General features: G+C 47.9%; 1 long non-coding RNA gene across 1 annotated transcript; it reads right to left on the bottom strand.

Moving 5' to 3' along the window:
• Positions 1–7,280: 7,280 nt before the first annotated feature.
• Positions 7,281–20,934, bottom strand: LOC106038305 (uncharacterized). The gene is made up of 5 exons (XR_010829257.1): positions 20,546–20,934; positions 17,968–18,126; positions 14,759–15,053; positions 11,638–14,296; positions 7,281–8,574 (listed from the first exon to the last, which is right to left on the bottom strand). It is a non-coding gene; the product is annotated as an uncharacterized lncRNA (long non-coding RNA).
• Positions 20,935–21,337: the final 403 nt, after the last annotated feature.

The following is a 21,337-nucleotide window of genomic DNA, read 5'->3' as shown; positions in this document are numbered from 1 at the left end:
GCTGGAAGTCAGCAAATAAAGTGAGCATTAGGGACTCACCATGCACATTTTTGAGCCTTTGGAGAATTACATGCAAAAGAGAAAGAAGGCTTTATGGAGATTTGTGGAACTGGTAAACATATTTATTTTGATTAAGAATATTATAACCATGTATGTTGTACATAAGTATTAATCCATGCATTAAGCTGTGAGGATTTTGCTGAGTTTTTCTTGGCTGTTTATAAGAAGTGAGACACTTCCTGCATTGATTCATGACCCCATCCCCTTTACTTAACCATGGCATTTGCTCCAGCATTTAGCTGTGACTCAGAGATCTCCAGAGCATGAGGACATCCAGTTCCCAGGATGTACCTTTAGTGCACCTCTAATTTTAATGAGCCAGAAACAGAACAAGGAACAGAAAAGGAGGTGGCTGAAAACCAGGGCAGCTCCTCCAGAGGCACTCTGATAGCCAGGAACTAGCAGACCCAGCTGGAACACAGCAGCCTGCTGCTGCCATGGTGCCCACAACTCATTTTATCACAGAAGTATCTTGTGTTTTGCATGCCCACTAAGGAAAGGATATGCTTTTAGCACAACAAGCAGACAGCGACACTCCCAAAGCTCTTGTCTGCATACATCTTTGTCTACTGTCATCAAAAATGTGAAAAGGGGAAAGGAAAGGGAGAGACTTTGTTTTCTGAGTATGTGTGAAAGCAGGTTTGTGCTCTGTTCCTACAGGGAGAAGCTCCCTGCCACAGCCTCCAGGGATGTGAGCAGGACAGACCAAACCCTACTGACACAGAGCAAGCCCAAGACCCGAAAGAAAGAACAAAATCCATATCATGGCAACTACGCTCCTGCCTGTGGTAGCAAAGAGAGGCAGAAAGGAGGCATGGCCACTGTGTGTCCTGTGGTGAGGGCAACGCAGTGCTGCCCACACCAGGGACCTTCCCTTCTTCCCTCCTGCCCTGTCTGGTGCCACCCTGGGCAAACGACTTGCCCTCGTGGTGATTTACTGCTGCCCCATTTGGTTTTTGGCTTGTCCAGCCTTTGCAAGGCTGCCAGGGTAGCAGCACCCTCCTTGGCTACAGTGCCAGGTCCTTCCCTGCATAGGCCAAATTGGCTTCTTCCCCAAGCTGGCTCCTCTGAGCCATGCAGCTGGGGGAACTTCATCTAGGTACAGCAGCCTCTTTGCAGCAGGACTCTGGAAAGTGGGCAGAGGAAGGGGAACGCGGTAAGAAACCAAGCGCTAACAAGTGCAGAGCAGCAGAAATCACAGATAAATGTTTGGCCTTGGCAAAACCCCCGCTGCTAATGCAGCTCTGGGCTGCAAATGGTATGGGATCAAAAAGAGAGCTTGCTTCATCAGCCTGGATTTTGAAGGAGAAAATGGATGTTTGTGAGGAAAGGGCTGAAAATGATGAAATGAGGAGGAGAAAAATGCTACATATTTATTTACACAGGAGTGACTACAGAAGAGAAACTGCAACAGCAGACTTTGCTTCAGTCCCCACAGAGGCTGGATTTCCCTTTAAGGCAAAAGGAATTCACGTAAACAAGCAGCAGTGAGCAGCTTGGTCATCACAAAGGTATAAAAAACCCTCCGGCCTGGCCCAGATCTATATAATGACACACTTATATGGTCTAGATAAGACAGCACATAGGCAGTGACTTTGTTCTAATCTAACTGCCTGATTAATGTGTCTGCAGTTAGCAAGACACTGAACTCAATAAAGGCACTGAGGAGGAAGGAGATAAGCAAGGGCACAGTGATATGTTTGTTCAGGTGTTAGCATGACAAACATTTTACACCTGCAGTCTTCCTTTGATTTTAATAAATTCCCCTCCCATTCTCTGAAGGTCCAGGTCTCTATGGTTGCCTCTTCTGAGAAACAAATAAATGCCTTTTCTAGTATCAGGGTTAGGAGAAAAAAATAAAAATGGAGAGGCTTGCTTGTGTGCAATACAGGAAGTCCATCACCAGGGAGGCAGGAATGCAAGCAACCAGAGAGGTTCCAAGCTGAGCAAGAAAGAAATGGGAAATTCTGGGGCAAACGCATTTTTTGGCCCTGGTTCTCCTCCCATCTGTACCAGCCCAACTCCTCTGCACTGCTGGGCTGATGTCTGGGAGATGCTGCCCTGCCTCCAGTCTCATGGACTGATGGGAGCCTCAGGCAACAAGGATCCCTGAAAATCGGACCAGTGGGGTTTAGGCTCTTTACCATTTTGTTTTCAGGGGATTTCCTAAAATGGAAATGTTATCTTATTAATTCTTTAGCCACAACTATCTTGGAGCTGATTTCTGGCTTATTAAAAATAATGCAGTATGTCAGCCAGTGCCAACCTAACACAAAACTAACTCTACCTAAAAAAATAACTGGCTGAAAAAGAAAAACCGATTTTCTATATCCTTTCTGTACTTTATAGTCACTTAGCATAATGACAATGGTATAATAAGAGGTGTAAAATTCTACTTTTTTTTTTTTTAATGTTCCTTCTGTACTGATGCAAAAAGGCTGAGGTTAGAAAGCAAAGAAAATAGGACCATGATAAGTATGACCTTGCTGTATCTCTTTTAGACTCACCTCTGCCATGGACCTTATCTCTCCCCACATCCCATCTGAAACATTTTAAGTCTTCAAGGCAACACCAGACCCTCTTCTGTTTCTCCATTCTTGTCTTGTTGGGGAAATAAAAGCAAGGAGAGGAGATGTGTGATCCTGGCTCACTGAGGCTGCAAGGGACCCCAAAAATGCAATGTCTGTCTGCCAGTATGTTGGGTTTGCTGTGCACAGTGGCATGTAGGAAGGGGTGCCAGATGACATTTATCTGGCTGCTCTCCATCACCATTCCCTTCTCCCTCACAAGGAAACTATGTGAGGCGAATGTGTGGAATAGACAGACAGTCACCCCAAAGCTGAAGCAGCAGTTCAGTCATGGGGAAAAAAGAAACCCTTGATAAGAAATCTTCAGCAAGAGTTAGAGGAAGGTTAAATTCACAACCTCAGAAATGCTAGAACGGCACTGCGGAAGCATTCCCTAGCAAGGAGGATTCCCCATGTAGCAGGACCAGGCTGGAAGCAGAGAGAAGCCATCAAGGCCCAGGGTCTGGGGGACTCCTTTGCCAGCAGCCCTGGTGGCCTGAAGCCAAGCAAGAGCAGGAAAATGGCAGCTGTCGAGTAACCCGATGGGCTGCGGGTGCAAAATATGGAAACGCCAATGCAGGGCATGTCTAGCTGCATTGAGTTCCTTCCGTAAGAGATATCTGCTCAGCAAAAGGAGCACATCTGATTTCATCAGCAGAAATACCAACAGCCCAGCATGGGCTCCCCACTGGCTGGGAAATGAAGTGTGTGTCCCTGGTTCAGGGTGTCCCCCTTCGCCCTGGGGCTCTGCTGCTACATCTGCCCTTGTATTGCTCTCCATGACCAGGAGATCTGACTCGCAGAGATATGCCTGTCCTGCAGGATTCTCCACCGATTCACAGAAATGCCCAGAGGCTCTCATCAAAACAAAACCATGGTCCTGTTGTGTTTGTGCAGCACCTGGCCCATGCTACAAGGCAGCTAGTTCCCCAGAGAACTCAAAAACCATTGGCCCCAGCTGGGCAATGCTGGCAGAAGCAACCTGCTTGCTCCTCAGCTTCCCCAGCCATGGAGAGGAAGGTGGGCAGTTGTGAAGGTGCAGCTCAGTGACCTCCACAAGCTCTTCCAGGCTGGAAAAGTTCCAACGAGGCAATAGGGATGGGATTTGACCAAAACAGCTTGGGCCTTACAAAGCACACCACGCTCTTCCCTTTCTAAAGTGTCTTGTCACACTCACAGCTCCCCTTGGCTTCTGGCTGCGGTGTTGTTCACAGAATCTCTTCAGGATCAAGCCCTTCACTACCTGCTCATGGTGTCTGAGACTGTCTGGAGGCTGTTTTCATGACAAAGCAGGAATATCTGGCCCAGGATGCACCGCCTGAAAGCAGGCATTGCAGAGCAATCCCCACTGACCCAGAGCACAGCATCCCAACAGACGTTGTGACACGCTTGCTTTCCAGCCACACACCTTAGCAGCAGTCCTCAGAAGAAGTGAGGGTGAGGATCAGGTCTCCGTAATTGTGTTTTTATACAGCAAGAGGATATTCTTCAAGTGCTGTAATCAAATTCCAACTTAAAAGAACACGCACAAAGGAAATAAGAAATCTTCACAGTGTTTACATTCATTACACTGAGTAACCCTGCACCAGGCTCTTCTCAGAGCTCAGTTTTGAAGGGCAATCATGGCTTGACCAAGTTTGCTCTGTTGGAAGAAAGAAAAGCAGACTGGGCAAATTAACAACCTTAAGCCTCAGCTGCAATCTAAAATTAGGTTTAAAAGTGCAAAAGGATGTAAAGATCCAAGCAATTATTTTGTCTCCATTTACTGTTGATTGCCTCTGTCTTTCCAAACCTCATGCTATTCTGGAAGCAGAGACACAAGGATCTATATGGAAAAAAATTATAAAGTTTTACAGGATGACCTGGTTCAACTGAAATTTGCAAGTTCGTGGGATAAAAAACAGTCAAATAAGAATAAAAGTTCACAGTTCTTTAAAAAAATAAATGGGCCAACTCAACTGTGAAATTCAGATCTGGGGACAGATTTTGGATACTGCAAATGTCTTGGCTTTGTGATCAAACCTCACTGTAGCTTACTGCTGAAACAGAACAGTCATGAAACTTTGACCCAGAGCATCAGGTTACCCTCCTTGTCATGGGCCACAGAGTTCCTGCAGGCTCTGGCAGACCAGGATACCAGGGTTCTGCATTTTGTCCCTCCAATTCTCTCCTAGTTTGTCTAAGCACATTTCCCCTTCAGCTTCTGCAGTGGGGCAGATCCATAGCCCCTAATGTTACTGGTGGCAAGAGAAGGTCTGTCTTTGGTGGTGTCCCTCTAGGTGAGATGAAGGGAAAGAGAACACTCCCCAGGTGGTGCTGTCATCACCAAGCAACCATCAGGATCTTCTGGGCACATTGCACTGGGTGTTCATCTCTCAACGGGGAGCACCGGTAGTTTTTCCCATGTATAATTTATGACACATCCCCAATGAGTCACTCCTAACAAATAATGTGTTCAATGGTAGCAATACCACCCCATTACTCCTCTGAGCATGAAAGCAAGACAGTGAGGCCAGTCTAATTATCTCTTTCCCCAACTAATGATCATTCATTGGATTTAGGATGACTCATCACTGGCCTTTGATCATCACAGGCTTTGCAAAGGACCTGGCTTGCTTGTGAGGCTCCTTGCCCAGCAGATGAGATGGGGCTCACAGGGGCAGGTGGTGGAGGAAGCCAGGCTTTCCTCACCCTACAACAATGGGATGACATGCACAGCTGAACGTGGTGTGGCTGTTTTGATGTGCATTTCCCCACCATCGAACCAGCCCATGCAGCACACACCGAGGGGTGATCAGACAGAGGCTGAAGGCAGCTGCAGGAGGCAGGAGGGAAAAACAGGGCTGCTTCCAGCCTCCCTTGGTGTGAATTTGCCACTTCACCTTTGCAAGCTGTAACAACCATGGCAGCAAGGCCAGTTACTCTGAGAATGAAGTGGGTTCAAGGTCCAACATCAAAGGGGAGCAGTTGCTGCTCACACCGCTCTCCAAGCACAAGGCTCCACAGCAAATTTGTGGTTAGTCAGCAAATTTGTGGTTAGTCTGCTGAAAGCTCCTAGGAATTGCTCAGCCAGTCTGTTCTCGTCAACAAGGAAATTCCTGTCCTTGTTTTTTATTTTTTATTTTTAACTGCTCTGCCTAATCTAGGAGAGGGTTTGAGGCAAATAAAGTACAGCCCAGGTGCCCTGGCCTTCTCTTCCCATAACCCATTATGCCCTGCTAAAAAGAAGTGGTGGAGTTTACGAACGCATTGTTGTTGGGATTTGGGTAGCATGACCAGCATCAAATGCCTCTTCCCCACCCCTTCATAATTTTTAATAAATCCACATGCCTCAGGTCTTTGTTTTTCATGTCATTTATCAGCCAGTTGCATGTGAAGAAGGTCCTCAGAGGCAGCCAGCAGGTACTCAGTATCTCACTTCCCTTGCCCAGAGCAGGGAAGGGGGTTCAGCCATATAGCCCCCAGGCTCTACCTACAGCTCCCCTACAGCACAGGGTCCCCCACAAAAACAAATGTGTCTGGGAGAAGAGTAAAACTCATTCATAATTAGGAGGCACTGAGATGAAACAGAACTAATAGCATCTGTAGTTGTGCACCACATTTTCAGATGAGACATTATTGTACTTTGTGTTCCAACTTGGAGCCTCTCTCCTTTTTTTTTTTATTTTCTCTAAACAGCAGCATCACTGCTAATTACAAAGCGCAGTGTGGAACTTCCAATTAAGTAGCTTTCACCGAATGGTACTCAGATATATTTTAAACCCTTTATGGGGTTATGCATATTTTTAACTTTTGGAAGAGACTTCATTTCCAGCAAAGTACATCGGTGATATAACCAGCTCTGTAAATAAAGATGAAACCAGCTTTTCCAAGGTGGGAGCAATCTGATGTCTGATGCTCAGAGTGAGCAGGAAGCACATAGCTTCACAGCATATTTGCATTAGTGCCAGCCTCACCAGCAGCACAGATTGCAGCATGATAGAGGAATATTTACTCTCTGAAAGCAAAACGTATCTGTGTGATAAGGTAGAGCTGTGACTTTCAGGGAGCCATTCAGTTGCTATTGAATGCATCTTCTGCTGCAAAACTTCATGAGGGAATCTGAAGACTTAAGTTTCAGACCTTCTAGTTGAAAGAAATGTTGCTTATGTTCGAAAGTTTAATACACATCTATGTCCCTGAATTTGGAAGTGGCTGCTGGGGAAGCAATGAGACAAATGTTGCAAGGTGCCACGATTACACTGCAAGTATGACAATACTTCGTGTTCCTCTCAAAGTCCCGACTCCCGAAATCATTACACAACAAGCTCAGCTGTCTACAGAGAAAATGATGTTTCTTGCTCTCAGTTTCCAAGAAAACTTTAAAAGTGCTGGCACAAAAAGCTCAAGAACCAGAAGGCAAGCAAAAACAGGATTAATGGCACCAGCTGCGAAGGCTCGGAGCATGCCGAATCCTGAGCGTTACTCCTCAAGGCTGAGCTTGATCCTACAGCACTTGTGTGAGCGCTGATGGCTTCAGCAGAGCCGTGCTCCCTATGGCTGGAGCTGCCTCCTCGTCTGGGCAGTGAGAAGTGCTGCTGCCAGCACCTCCTGCCTCCCCCAGCAGCCCCGCCGGGCGCAGGGAGCACCACGGCTGTGGCACATCACAGCCAAACAGCATAACTCACACTGAGGCAGGGATAAGGCAGAGGACAAGCCACGCTTTATATTACTGGCACATATGCTTAATTCAATCAGTCTGGTTTTTTGTTTGTCGGTTGGTTTGTTTGTTTTCCCTAATGGGAAATAAACTGCCACAGGATTTTTAATTTTGTGCTTCAGAGCCCTGGTTGCCATCCAGAACAGGGGACCTTGATAGCAGGGCCTTGCCACGCATCCAGGCTGACAATGCACGCAGGCTGCTGTTAGCAGCTTCTCTTCTGGGCACCCTGCAAGGCATCCAGAGGAGGTGAGGGAGGCAGAGGCTTCACAGTTTAACCAGAGAGCTGCTGTCACGGCTTCACAACTGCTGTGCCTTGTGGTTTTATTGCCCCCCATTGCCCCACAATCAATGCTGCTGCTTGAGTCTTACTGCTCAGCTGGAGAGAGTAATTGAAAGTGATAACCAAACATTAAACAAATAGAGAGGGGACCAACAGGTACGTCCATTGTGTGTCTCCCTGCCAATCCAGACATTCAGCTTGCTAAACTTTTGGGCAGCGTGCTGAGAGCATCAGAGCTCTGGCAGGCTGTGCTCACTTTGACTGGATCTAGACTACTGAGTCTAGTCATGCTTTGGGGTGGTGGTGGTCTCCCCTCTGCAGAACAAAATAAGTTAAAAAACATGGTCTCATGAGAAACTCTTTGAGGCTTTGGAAGCCAAGTGTTTGCACTGGGTGAACTGGAAAGACCTTTGGGCATCACAAAAAGTTGGGATGGATGAAGGTTCAGAGCAGTTGTGGAAGGAATAGACTGGGAAGAGAGCAAATGGAAAATAGGAAGTGGGCACCCAAAAAAAAAAAAGAGGGAGAGGGTGAGGGAGGAGCATGCCACTAACAGGAAAATGTAACTGAATCTGAAAAGCACTGTCAGCATACAACCACAAAGACAACCTCAATCATTCTCATTTACTTTAAAATTTTGTTTATTGCTTCATCAGAGTTGCTGTCCTGTTCCAAAACTTAACTGTTCCTATGAAAAAGAAAAATAATAATCCTTAGGCAGATGGCCAGTGTCAAAGCTGTTTATTTTTTATTTTTTAACTAGAAAATTTGAACCTGGGGCTAGACAGCCTGGAGACAAACATTTCAGAAAATGCTCCTTCTTCCTCCCTCACCCTTCCCTAACTCCAGCTGTGCTCATCTGAAGGGCTCAGCATCATGGCACCTGCCAGAAGGATGGTGATACGGGGTGGCTTAGTTCTCGTACTTTTCTGCTCTCTCAGCCCTCTTGTTTTCACCCTTTCTCCCTGGGAGAGAAACAAAAGGAACGAGAAAAGCAATGTGAAGATCCCTGCAAGCTGAAGCGTTATCTCAGGAGTAGCAGAAAGATCAGCACTGACTTTTGGTGCTCCTGCCCCCAGACCAGGCTGTACCCATCCAAGTCTGGTGTAGAGCAGTGGTACAGCGTGGTTACATCTCCAGCAGCCAGACAGGCCCTGCTGTGCCCCCCACCTCCCCACCCACCCTTAAGAAATATAATAAGTTTATGCTTTGCCTGGGCAAAGATCAACCTCAGATTTGAGAATATTAAAGTGCAGGAAACCAAATGTTGTTCCCTGGGAGCCTGTTCTGCCCTGTGTCTCTGCTGTTCCCAAAAGGGCAAGTTCAAAAAAACTAGAAAAAAAAAAAAAACAACACTGCAGTGAGCTCAGTGGTGTCTCTCAGGTTCTAGGCGCTGCCTCCAAGACCCTGAGCCTCCTGTTTCAGCCTGAATGGCCCAGGTTATCCAGAGCACATACACCACCGTGATGCTCCCAGTGCTCAGAAGGGGGAACTGGAGGGCCAGGCTCCTTCACCCCATCCTGGGGAGCTTTGCCTTGCTCCAGCATAAGCTGGCCAGGCAGGCTGCAGTAGGACACAGGGGCAGACAGCGGAGGGGATGCCCCTCTCCCCAGGGTTCAGCAGGGCTGAGGTTGACCCGAATGCCCCCGCATTCCCAGGAGCCGTGAGTCAGAGTGAGTCAGCCCCCGCAGTGCCGCCCTCTGTGCTCCCATCAGCACAAGAAGCGCTGTGTTATGGACGGCGAGGTTAATGAGGTGGTGGAAACGGCGACGGGGGACAATTGCGCTCCACAGCCCCGCGCACGCAGGGTTCGGTGCCCAAAACCCTCCATGTGGTCCTTCCCACTGACCCTCGTGTCCCCCTGGCCAGGGGAGATGTGGGGTCAGGCCTGCTCCTCCCCAGAGGGACGTTCCTCTTCCCCCATGCAGCGTGACAAGCTTTCCCCTTCCCCGCCACCCAGACCCACCAGGACAGGGCCAGCCACCCACAGAGACCCCATCCACACCCAGCTCCTGCTTCCTCTGGGCCAAATGGGAAAAAATATGCTCAGGCCCGGCTCCAAAGCAGTGAACAGTCAAATATTGACTTTGCCGAACACGATGGGAAGGGACGAGCCTGTGGGAAGTTATAGGGCTGTGTAGGAGCACAGCAAGCTCTACCACCCACCCACCAGCACAAGGGATGGTTGTTTGTGAGGGGGGCTGTGTTTTCTCAGGTTATATTCCTGCCTGGTTTAGCACACGGCTTACTCAGGCTGATTGCAATCAAGCTGCCCGATTTCAGCTTCTCAATCAGAGAAAAAACAACGCAGCTAGGCCAGTGCCTGCGAGAGCAGGGAGCAAATCTGCACGAGAAGGCTGAGGAACCGCCGTCAGCAACCGCCCAGGCTTCCCAGGGGGCCACACCAGCTTTCCCCCTTCCTTCGGAAAGGTGGTGGTTGGAACTGGAGGCAGACAGGCGGTACCGGCCAAGTGCAACATGCCTCGGAGACAGGCCCGGCTCTGTCAGTGAGGGGCCCCGTGCTGCACCGAGGCCAGCTCAGCTGTGGAAAACTGGGGGGAGACGGCTTGGCTGCGTGCAAGCGCGGCCGCCTCTCGCTATGTAGACATAAACTTTTCAAGGAAGGGTTGCTGGAAGGGCAGAGAGAAATGTGAAATACAGGCCCAGCTATTTTTTTTAATTATTATTATTTTTGCAAGGGTTCATTCCCAGTTCCCCGGTGCTGCACACAGATGTTCCTCTGTGAGTTGGCTGCCCTCGCTCCAGAAACCCTCGTCCTAGCAGCTCGCAGCCCTTCCTGGCGGGCATGGGGCCCACCTCACCATGTCCCCGCAGGGCTGGAGGGGTTGGAGGAGTCACCAGGAGCTCTGAATTGCCTCTCCTGGGTGCTGCTGGGGAGAAATCAAAGCATCCTGGGCTTATGCTGCAGGGATGGCCCACCAGGCTTCACAGGTCCCCTCTGAGAGACCGACCGAACTGGGTGCATCCCATCAGAGCAACCTAGGCCTTGGGAAAGTGGAGCAAACTCTTAGAAGGCTGGTTTCAGCAGCACCAATCCCTTCCTTGGTGCTTAGGGGGAAGCATCAGGGCACGCCAACTTTGCCAGGGAGCCATGCTGGGTGTCCTGACAGAGTACTGATGAAGGTGGGACCCACAGCAGTGGGCAGGAAGGAGCAGCCTCAGGTGGGGATGACCACTGCTTGCCCACCTTGTCTTTAAATCTTGCTGTGGCCCACACTGAAGTGCAAAGCTCAGACACGCAATGCAAGGCTAGGATCTGTGGTGAAAGCAACATAACCATTCCTCGTCATTCATAAATCTGTTTTGCTGTCCTCTTTATCCACCCCAACTAACTAGCAGACCCCCCCCAGAAAGGTCTCTGTGAGCAGAAGAGATCCAGTCCTCTCCAGGCAGAAACCCTTTTCAAAGAGGCCCTGTACTGCCATGCTACATGGGGCTCTCCAAAACATGGTGCCAGAAGAACAGAAATCGTGGGAGATGACCTGCACATGTTTTCTGAGTCCGTCATATATTAAGCATCCTGAAGCAGCAGCACAAGGGCCTAATTAACCAAAATGAATCTACAAGTAAAGGATGAAGCTGGAAGGAGATCTTTTCCAGACCTGTGCTCTGAAACCCCACTGTGGAGGGAGGGATGGGGCAAGATGCTGCCAACAGTAAATCTGCTACAAGGACCAGTTTTTGGAACACAACTGTTCCACACAAGTGCTGTGGCAACCTCACACCCCTTCTTCTCCCTCCCTAGCTCTCCCTCCTTAGCCTGCAAATCCTTCAACGTTTGCTGCATGAGCAGATCACCACTCCTAGGCAGATCCCACCCAGCATCTCAGTGACCCCCCCTGGGGCTGTGGGGAGACAGCTCTTGTCCAGAAGCAACAGCGATGCCAGGACCTGATCTTGATTGACTTGCCATGATAGTTCTGCTTCTCCACCCAATTTTGCCTGGGGGAAAAAGTAGAAAAAGAGAAAGAAAACAGAAGAGCTCCAGGGTTTGAATGCTTCCATACCTAGATCCACGCAGGAACGTGGTGGGACTGCATCTCACATCCCAGATGAGTGCCCCAGCTGACGGGTAGATTTTTTCTTGGTTACATGCCTTCTCTTCTTTCTTTCTCTGCCATCCAGCACGACATCAGCCCATTTCAATTTCCTTATTTTCTGTGCCCACAAAACTCACTCCAAGGCTACCTTTAATGGTAGACCCAGTTGAATCATTATATTGATTGCAGATCCACTGCAATCATTACAACTAATCCAGCCTATTTCCTGAGCCAGCCCTAATGGGTGAACATATTTGTCATTCATAAGTGTTTGCCAAAATAGCTTGGGTGAGCCATTTCACCCCAGGCCATTCATAGTAGCTATTTGCGTTCCTTTCCATTAAAACTCACTGACTACGTAATGGCCAGTATGAACCCTGCACATGTTTAAACCAGACTCAGGGACTGGTTTGAGCACCCCTGTTCCTCTGACCTGTTTCTGCCCTGGCAGCCCATCCGCGCTTCCAGAATGGCATGAAGCAGCTTGGCCGCACTGGCTCCCAGAGGTGGGTCTGTAATTCCCCAACTTAATGATTTTTCCCCATATAGCTATTACTGTTTGTTTTTTTTTCTCTCTCTCTCAGGTCATAGCTTTTCCTGGCTGTGGACACCAGAGTTACGTGGATTTTCTATTTGTTTCTTCAAAAGCGCACGTGCATATGGGTGGAGAAAATGTACTAAATGCCAAAGATTATATTTCTCCAAGTGTTGTAGCGGATTCTATGGTTACGGTCACAGAGAGCAAAGGAAATGCAAATGCTGAAGTGGCCGCAGGAGCTGGAACCCCACCTCTTTGCATAAGGCTGGTGTGTATTTACCGCCAGCAGCCATGGACTAGGTCACCCCTTTGAAAATATACCCCATGTGCAGTGCTGAAGCCTGGTCTGCCATGGGAGCCATTTCAGGGGACGGCTGCCTGAGCAACCCTGGCAGTTCCAGAAGTTCCATAACCTCCACGTTGCATTGCTTATTTCCATTTCCTAAACCCCGGTAAGGAGAAATAATGCTCACCCTTGGTTGCACAGAATCCTTTATAATTATCTTGTAGTTCGTAGTTATTTGCTAACAAAGTAATATGTAATTATCGCCAACCATGTATTGCAATTTGGAGGGTTCAGTCCTTATTATATATGGGGTAATGTGGCAAAAACATCCCTATTGATGACATGTTCATTACAAAACCTGACAAATTTTAAAAATGTCCTGAGGTAATCAGACAACTTTTGATAAAAAAAAATTAATATTTAACCCAGAAAGTGGCAAAACTGAGCCCAGACCAGTCCCTACGGATGTAAATAAAACTCAGCATTTGACATCAATTTACTTTCCGTCCCTTCTCTGACAGTACAATACCTTTGTCTGGCTGGGGAGGACTCTGCTTTCACTGCCTCTCAGTCAGGGCCATAGAAAAAACAATAAAAACACAATGTGTCAAGCCGTCAGATTTCAGAGGTTCTGCCTGTAAATTTTTTAGCCTCTGATAATGACTTTTTGCAAACAGGTGATAAAACGCAATTGCTCCCTCCATTTTAAGCAAGAGTGGTGTATGATAAGTATACCCGAGAAGGAGAAATATATTGTTCCTCAGCTCAATATATTCATAGTTTTAGACCTACACGTTGCATTAAATGAGTTGCCATCAATCAGCCAGGAAATGTTTTAGGTCTGCAAAGCGTGCCGTGTTTTAGAGAACCAAAGGATGTACTGCAGAGCCCTTCATCATGAGGACAGGGACACTGCTCTGGGAAATGGCTGTGTCCAAAGATAAAGCCTCATGGATCAAAACTCAACCCAAGGAATAACAGTAAAAGAGTATTTACGCTTTTAAACGGGCCTGGACCCGCTCCCAGAAACACACCATTAACAAAGGCATTACAGGAAGTCTCTGCTTGCTGGCTGTGTGGCAGCTCTCTGCTGTCACCTCTCTCTTCCCCCAGGAGGGCAGGAGCCCCACTGACACAAGGGATAATTCTGCCCTGGCAGGAACAAGATTTATGTCACTGGGAGACTTTCATAACCAAAATGAGAACTTTACCACAAGAACTTTTTTTCTTTTTAACATGGATAATTGACCCAGACTTGAAATTTATCGATGTAAATCTTCTGTGGCTGTGCTTCCATTTGCCTCATATTTGCACAAAAACTATACTAGCTTTGTGCACCTGACCTCCACAAGTCTTACTTGCAACTTGGATGCTCATGCAAGCTGCAAATGTATCTCTGAGATGAACCAAACCCTTTCTTGCCTTGATCCTGCAGCAGTGGCTACTCAGGGCAAGGTGGGCCCACCAGTGGAAGGTATAACACAAACACTGCCATCCTACAAACACTGCCATTCCTTGCAATCACACCCCGAGGAGCCACCTGAGAACTACCTACAAGGTTAAAATTTGTCTTTGCAGGAAAATCATGACAAAATAAACCACTTGTTGAATGCAAATCTCCTTCACCACTGTAGGAAAGCTGCTTTTATGTACGCTCTCCTTCCAGAACAGAGGATTTCAGAGAGGAGCCACTGCAGAACCATGTTGGTGGGTGTGGACCAGATATGGGCAGACTTCTGCAGGGTAAGACTAGTGTTACAATTGTACAGACTCACTGGTGGCAGTATGCTGAGCAGGTGTTGCTAGAAGAAAAGAAAAAAAATGTGACATTGACTTCTATAGGCACAGCGTTGTAAATGTGAATCAAAGAAAGCTTGTGGAGCTTGATAAACCAAGACCAAAACCAGAAAGCAAGGTACTCAGTTTTGAAGGGATGCGAGGCAAGCATTCATGTCATGGACAATGACATGAATGTCCTACAATTCACTGCTATTGTACATCAACTCTTACTTGAAAGATGTTTCTGGGCTAAGAGATCCCAGAAATACATAGCACTTAGCACATGACCCCAAAAGCAGTATCGTGGACACAGCTAACAGGGTACTACATATGAGGGGTATCCTATGGCACTAAGGGGCATGGTTTAGTGACGGGACTCAGTAGGTCATGTTGGTGGTTGACATTGATGATCTTGAAGGTCTTTCACAACCTCAGTGACTCTATGACTCTATGAAATAAGCAGCCCAGGACAGGAACCTCTTCACCTGCCGTTGCTGCCAGGAGAAACACCCGCACAACCACAGCCTCTGCTTCCCTTCACCACTGTGGTGTGCTGAGCCCGCCCCGTGCCCGGGCTGAGGAGGGTGGTGGGAAGGGGCCACCACGGTGGTGGCAGCTGCGGGACAAACAGATGTCCTCGGCCGTCCCACAGCAGCTGCGGTCCCACCTGCTCGGGCCTTGCTGCAGAGTGCCAATTTTCATTACGCGGGGCGCTGAATACTCGTCCAGCGGTAACCACATGTCATCACAGCCTGCACAAACTGAATTTCAAGTGGCAACCTGGAGATTAAATGAAACTCTATTAGCCCGGGTCTGTTTCCGAATCAGGTTTTAACCGTTCTCTTGTTTTCACTCCTGAGCACTTCTCACGCAGATCCTCTCCCTCCCACCACCACTGCAAACATGTAGGAAGCTGAGTCCAGAAGACTAAAACAGACAGAAAAGTTGTAGGATTTAAAGAAAACAGAGGAAGTGTGGCCCTGTACCAGCCCCTGGCTTCCTGCAGCAGTCGTGCCTGGGGACCAGCACTCAGCTTTGTTTAAGAGCACGGTCGGGTGACGGCGCTGTCAGAAATTGAAGTGCTTTCAGCCCAGATACAGTACCGGGGCACACTGGTCACCTTGGGTAAAGAGTCGCTCGGAAGGAGCTATTCTCGGAGGAACAACGCTCACCTCGCTCCCCGCTCTGCCCGCTTCCAGGCGGTGATCCGCAACCGACCACAAGAACAGGAGGCAGGAGGGAAGGAAGGGAGCTGAATGCTTAAACACTCGGTTGGCTGCACGTTGTGAAATGTATTACATGCAAAATAGGTTAAAGAACATAATGAGGAGGAGAGAGAATATGAAAGAGCAGATGCATGATTACTGGTATTGGTTTAATGTGTATTTGTGGTAAGGCCAGAAGACATAGGAAAACGTCATATTGAGAAAAAAAAAGCTCAGATCAGGTTCTTGCATACCCGACTGTTTCAAGTCTTGCAAAGAATTATGATTAACCTGAATGACAGCACTCGGAGCTCCAGGAGAGCTCAGCGAAGCAAATCAGGCTGAACTAAAATTAGCGGCGTCTAAAATTCAGCCGTCTGCTTGGCATCCACACACGATGCTTCCCTGGCCCCAGACCCATCGCATCACTCAGCTTTCCCAGTGCCGTCAGCTCCTTGCTTTCAAAAGCATTGCTGAGTGAAATGTTGCTGTTCACATGCAGCCTGCACCTGCCTGGAGGCAGCAAGCCCAATTGCTAGACTTGGCTTTTTTTTTTTTTTTCCAATATTTCCTCTAATGTTTATTTGCTGATTGCTTTCCAGGCAGCTGGAATTCAAGATGTGAAGTGGGGACTGGTTGTCAGTGAAAGGATGAAAAAAGACCAGAGATAACAGGACAAGCTCATAGGTCTAGAAATATGCTGGGATCCCACGTGGCTCAAAAGGGACGTGAACTGTGTCCTGAGAAAGGCAGGGAGGGTTTTACCACAACTGACATGCTATAGGGCAGTAAGACAGTAAGACAGCCTAGGGGGCTTCTAGGGGGACTTTGCACAGAGAATGAGTGTGGAAAAACCATGCAGTCATTCCACCCTACACCCTCTGTCTTTACTGTGCACAGAGAACGGCCAGGCCCGCTCACCCAAAGCATCTCCTCAGCTCAAAGCTATTCCCATTCACCACCTAAAATCCCATATGCACACTGGCCAAACTCTGAAGCACTCGCTGCCCTTGCCCAGGCTCTTGCTCACAGGCTCTGGAGGAGCTGGTGTGACTGTGCTACAGATCAGCTCACCAGCAGCAACCCCCAAACCAGGTTTTTCAAAGCTCCAGTTGTAAACTCTGAGTCCACACCGTGACCTGAATAAGAGACAGCAGAGTGGGTGGGAAGTACTCCAGTAAAAGAATCCAGTATTTGTCATCTCACAGAGGCCAAGAGTGCCTTGCAAAGAGCAGCTTCTCCTAGGCAGCTTGAAGAGGCTAACATACAGCATGAGGACAGAGTAGCAATCTAACTTCCCCATGCACTCATTTCCAGTTGTAGAGAAGCCCTCAGAAATACTGGGAAACACTGAATGTGTTCTTTTTGCCTGAAGAAGCAGAAATCACTGCTGATGATGTAAAAGGCACTGGTGGCATCTAGTGAGAAAGGAAGCTCCACAAGGGCTGGCTACAAAGGCAGATGAGCAGCACAGCTGCAGTTCAAGTGCCAGGCCAACAAGGACATGTTGGAACAACCCATGAAAAAGACAAACCAGCACTTCAGGAGGACAGGGTGGCTGGCAGTAAATCAAGGATGAGGCAAGGGGAATCCAAAGAGGGCAGAGAAAGAGAAACTGAGATTTATTTACCCACATTACAACAGAAGAGATGACAGCAAGGTAGGGAGAAAACAAGAATACAGAATGTAAATGAACACATTAAAAATCGATAGTGATTTTCTCCTTGTATCAAAATGCAGAGATCATTTAAAGAATCTGTCAGGGCCCTAAACAGAGACAAGAAAGCACACACACACCGTGGAGTTCACTGTCATCAAGACTGCAGATCTCTGATTACTTATATAATCTTCATTTGCACAGCTAAATACCAATGGAGTTTCAGGAGCAATAAAAAGCCACATGTCCCATGATTACACCAATTTCAATAATGCACATGAGGGAAAGAGTCACCTCTTGCAGAAGTCTCTACATCTACCTATTGGAAGGGCTCTTTGCTCATCCTCCTGAGCATTTTGTGTCAGAATTTCATGTCTCCATGGATTGGAGGTTAATAATAATAATAATAATAATAATAATAACACGATAGTGCTTGTGATGAAGTATTTCCACAGGTTTGCCTTGGGACTGACTTTCAAAGCAGAGCTGCAGCCAGGAGGATGTGACTGGGTGCTAACAGAGCCTACCACGTGGAAAACACCCAACTTAGAGACAAGCACCAGTGTAAGTGGCAAGATGAGTGAAGAACAGCTGGCCGTGTGCTTCATTTACTCCACCTCCACATCCTGCCAGGCTCCATTTTGGACTTTGCAAACACCTTTCCCCGACAGCATTTGCTGTTGGATGCAAAGGGGTTCTTCTGCTTCCCGAGCTCGTCCAGAGCGACTCCACTCCCATCCCCTCCTCTTCCCTCCTGCTCCAGCCCTACCACCTCATTGTACACATCCCTCCATCTCCTCCAGGCGGTTCAGGGACTTCCATCAGCACTGACCTTTCCTGCTCACCTTCTCCCGGCCGGACACAGGCGGTGGCACTTGAGGTTCTTATCAGCCGGCGCCGGCTTTGAGAGCAGGTTTCCATGGCTACCTCGATGCGCGGCGATGCCAAGCCCACGGTGACTTCCAAGAAGGCTTCCTGCCCTGATAGCCGTCTTATCTCACCGGGGAGCATGAAACAGAAAGCACATTTCATCGGGACCACCAAATTAGACATTTTTTACAGTGCGCGAGGCAAGTGGGATCCCCAGAATCTGATAAATCAAACTCATTACTGTCAGGTGAAGCAGGCGGAGGAGACCACTTCTGTTTGGAGCACATAAACGTTGGTTAAGAAACAAGCATAAAAAGCAGCATGAGGCATGATCACTCAGGCCCTTTCTACTGTATTTAGGATACCTAACATTTTGCATTATAAAAAATTTGTGCAGGTTTGTAGGGAGGCTTTGCGATGGCTACTGTTTGCAGATCTCAAATGCAGCAGGTAGAGCCCTTGGGTGAAAGCCGTGCCTCTTCCTAGCCTTGTGAACTGCTCTCCCAATTTTTTAAAGTAGATAAAGCATTAACAATGAATTGCTGTTTCACTCCCCCTCATTCCCTCACCCTGTACTCTTCACCTCCACCCCAGGACGTCTCAGAAACCTTTTAGCACTGAGCCACAACATCCCACAGCAAAGCACTGCTCGGTCCAAGGTGCTGGGGACAGACACTGCTTGCAAACCAGTGCCACCATTGCACTGGGGATGCCATGGACCATGGGAAGAGTAAAGCAGTGGGGAGGAAAACAAAAGAAAAGCAAAGAAGCAGAAGAACTAGGGCTTTGTCACAGCAACCGTTCTCAGGCCTGGCTTGAGGACTGTGTTTGCCTTTAGGAAATCACATGCAGAAAACTTCCCCTGCAGGAAGGCCAAGAGGGGTATGAAGCCAAGCACTTGGGACTTGAGAAATGCCAGCTTTCCCAGAACACCCCGTCTTCCACATACACATGTGCAATGGAGTGCTGCGCTTCTCCACCAGACCCTTGCCTGATTTTAAGCACAAGACAGAGACAAAGAGGAGCAGAACAAAGATGCAGTCACTTTTGGCAGTCCCTAACATTGGTCCGACAGGCTTCATAACTTCAGGAGCCTTCCTTTACAACTTGCACATTTCAGTGTGGTGACACACAGGCACACACAGACACGCGCAAGGAAGATTTTCAGCCACCACCAGCATCATGAGGAGCTGAGAAGCAAGCTCCTTGCTAGCAGAGGGGCAGCACATCTCCCACACAACGCAGCGCTACATCCATCAGCTGAGTCACAGGGCCAGGTGCTGAGGTTCCTATCACAGTCATTTTCTTCTGGTGTGGTTTCTGGAAGCCCTGGGAAAAGGTAGTATGGTTACAAGGGACAGAAGAAAGTAGCAGGACATGGAAAGCCCATCCACATCCCTTATTTCTGCCATCTCAGGCCAGAGACCCCTAGAGCTCCCTCCTGAGCCCAGTGCCTGCCTTTTCAAATGAGGGATTTGGGCCAGCTGTCCTCTGTCCTGACTACCCAACATGTTCTCTGCATTAATGCACCAACTTAGCAGGCAACGAAGCCTGCTTTCCTTTCTCCTCATGGTAAAAGAAAAGCTGGCACTGCCCAGAAACATGTTGCCTGTCAAGACACAAGGCGTAGATCAGCCTCCAGTGCCTTGCAACACCCCAGGTTTTTTTGAAGTTGCAGATCTGTGGTAATTTTTCCTGCTTTCAGCGAAAGGCTGCCAACAATCTGTTGCAAATGTCCTTTCTTGTAGCAATGGACCACGCAGGCCCCATGGCAGTGTTAGCTTCCTGCCTGGATAAGCACAAATCTTACAATCGGGGTGGATTTGCAAGGGCCCTTGGTGGCTTTCACTACCCAGGGACAGCAGAGAGGGCAGCCGTGACTCCACAGGTTTTGTACAGACCATTTTCAGCTTTTCCTCTCTGGGCCACACAGACCTTTGCCTGAGGCACTGCTACTTTAAAAAATAAATAAATAAAAGTAGGCTGCTTAGCAGATTTTTTGGCAAGATATGGATCTTGCAGTTAATTCTGTCTGAGCACTCCTGAGACATAGTTATGCACATGCATGTTTTTATTTACAGAAGACTGGCACACCCATGTCTGGCTCACTTTGTAGCCTTTGTTCCAGAGACCTGACAAGGCTTTCCGAAAACAGGATCCCACGTTAAAACACATTATTCCACTTGCAAATGATGAGGTTTAATTTTGCTTTCGGTGGGTATTTGGAGGAGTAAATCTCGCCTGTTTGAATGTTCACAGCTCATGAACGCAGAAGAGGTGTGAACACAGATAAAGCAAGCATATTTTTAAGCCAGAGCAAATACTCACAGAACCGTACTGTGTCCTTCCAGCCTGCTAGCCGAAGAGCACGCTGGGCTGCTCTGTTTGCTCTGGAGCTGAGCAACTCCCGTCTGTGCAAGTATCAGACAGTGACACACAGAACTGACCAAATTATTTGTCACAAATAATTTCAGAGATTTTGGTCCATGATTTGTTTGCAAGCGAAGTTCTTTTTAAACAACCCTCCTCTGTATTCATACCCATTTGGCAAGTGCTCCAGGCAAATTTCAGCCTCCCAGTGGCTTGCAAGCTGTGTCCATTTGTTCTCCTTAGCTCTGCAACAGGGTGGTGGACCCCAGGCTCCTGCATGGAGCCCCAGGTTAGGCAGATGCCCCAGGTTAGGCAGAAGCAGGCAGCCCTATCTCCATCGGTGATGCTCCCTGCAGAGCTCTGCTGGCAAGCACAAATGGACAAACGTATATACCCAGCACCTCCTCCACTTACAGACTGCCAGCTAAAGGGTCTGCTCTACACAGGAGCAACTGGAGTTGTTGTGATAGGTGCCTGTGTTATTCTTGGCTGGTGAATCATTTATTTGCTGGAGAAAAAAAAAAAAAAAAAAAAGAAAAAAAAACACTTCCAGGGTGGCCAAATTCAGGCAGCTCCACTCTGTGTGGAGTGTTTGAACATTTAGCAAGCCAGACACAGGCAGACTGAGGGCAAATTGTTCCAGTTGCTGCTGATTGAGGTGAAGAGGTCACCACTCCCCAGCACTCTTCACTGTCCCAGCCTTTCCCCACACCAACGGTAATTATCACATTCATGCTTTTACCCAGTTTAAACAGCCCAGTAGATTGCTTTCCAACTCAAATCTTAAACTCTCCGGTTAAATAATAATAATAACAACAACAACAATAATAAATCTAAGGACATACTACTGTTGAAAATATTTTATTTTTTTTTTTTAATTCTGAACCTCTTACATCATTGTACAATCAACAAAGTAATGCAGATGGCATGAAGCAGTGGTAGGAAATGATGGCAAGAAAGTT

This window comes from Anser cygnoides, chromosome 2 (assembly GCF_040182565.1).
Source record: "Anser cygnoides isolate HZ-2024a breed goose chromosome 2, Taihu_goose_T2T_genome, whole genome shotgun sequence".
Lineage (NCBI taxonomy): Eukaryota > Metazoa > Chordata > Aves > Anseriformes > Anatidae > Anser > Anser cygnoides.
Note: the sequence above shows the minus strand (reverse complement) of the source record. Positions and strands in the feature narration are given on the sequence as shown.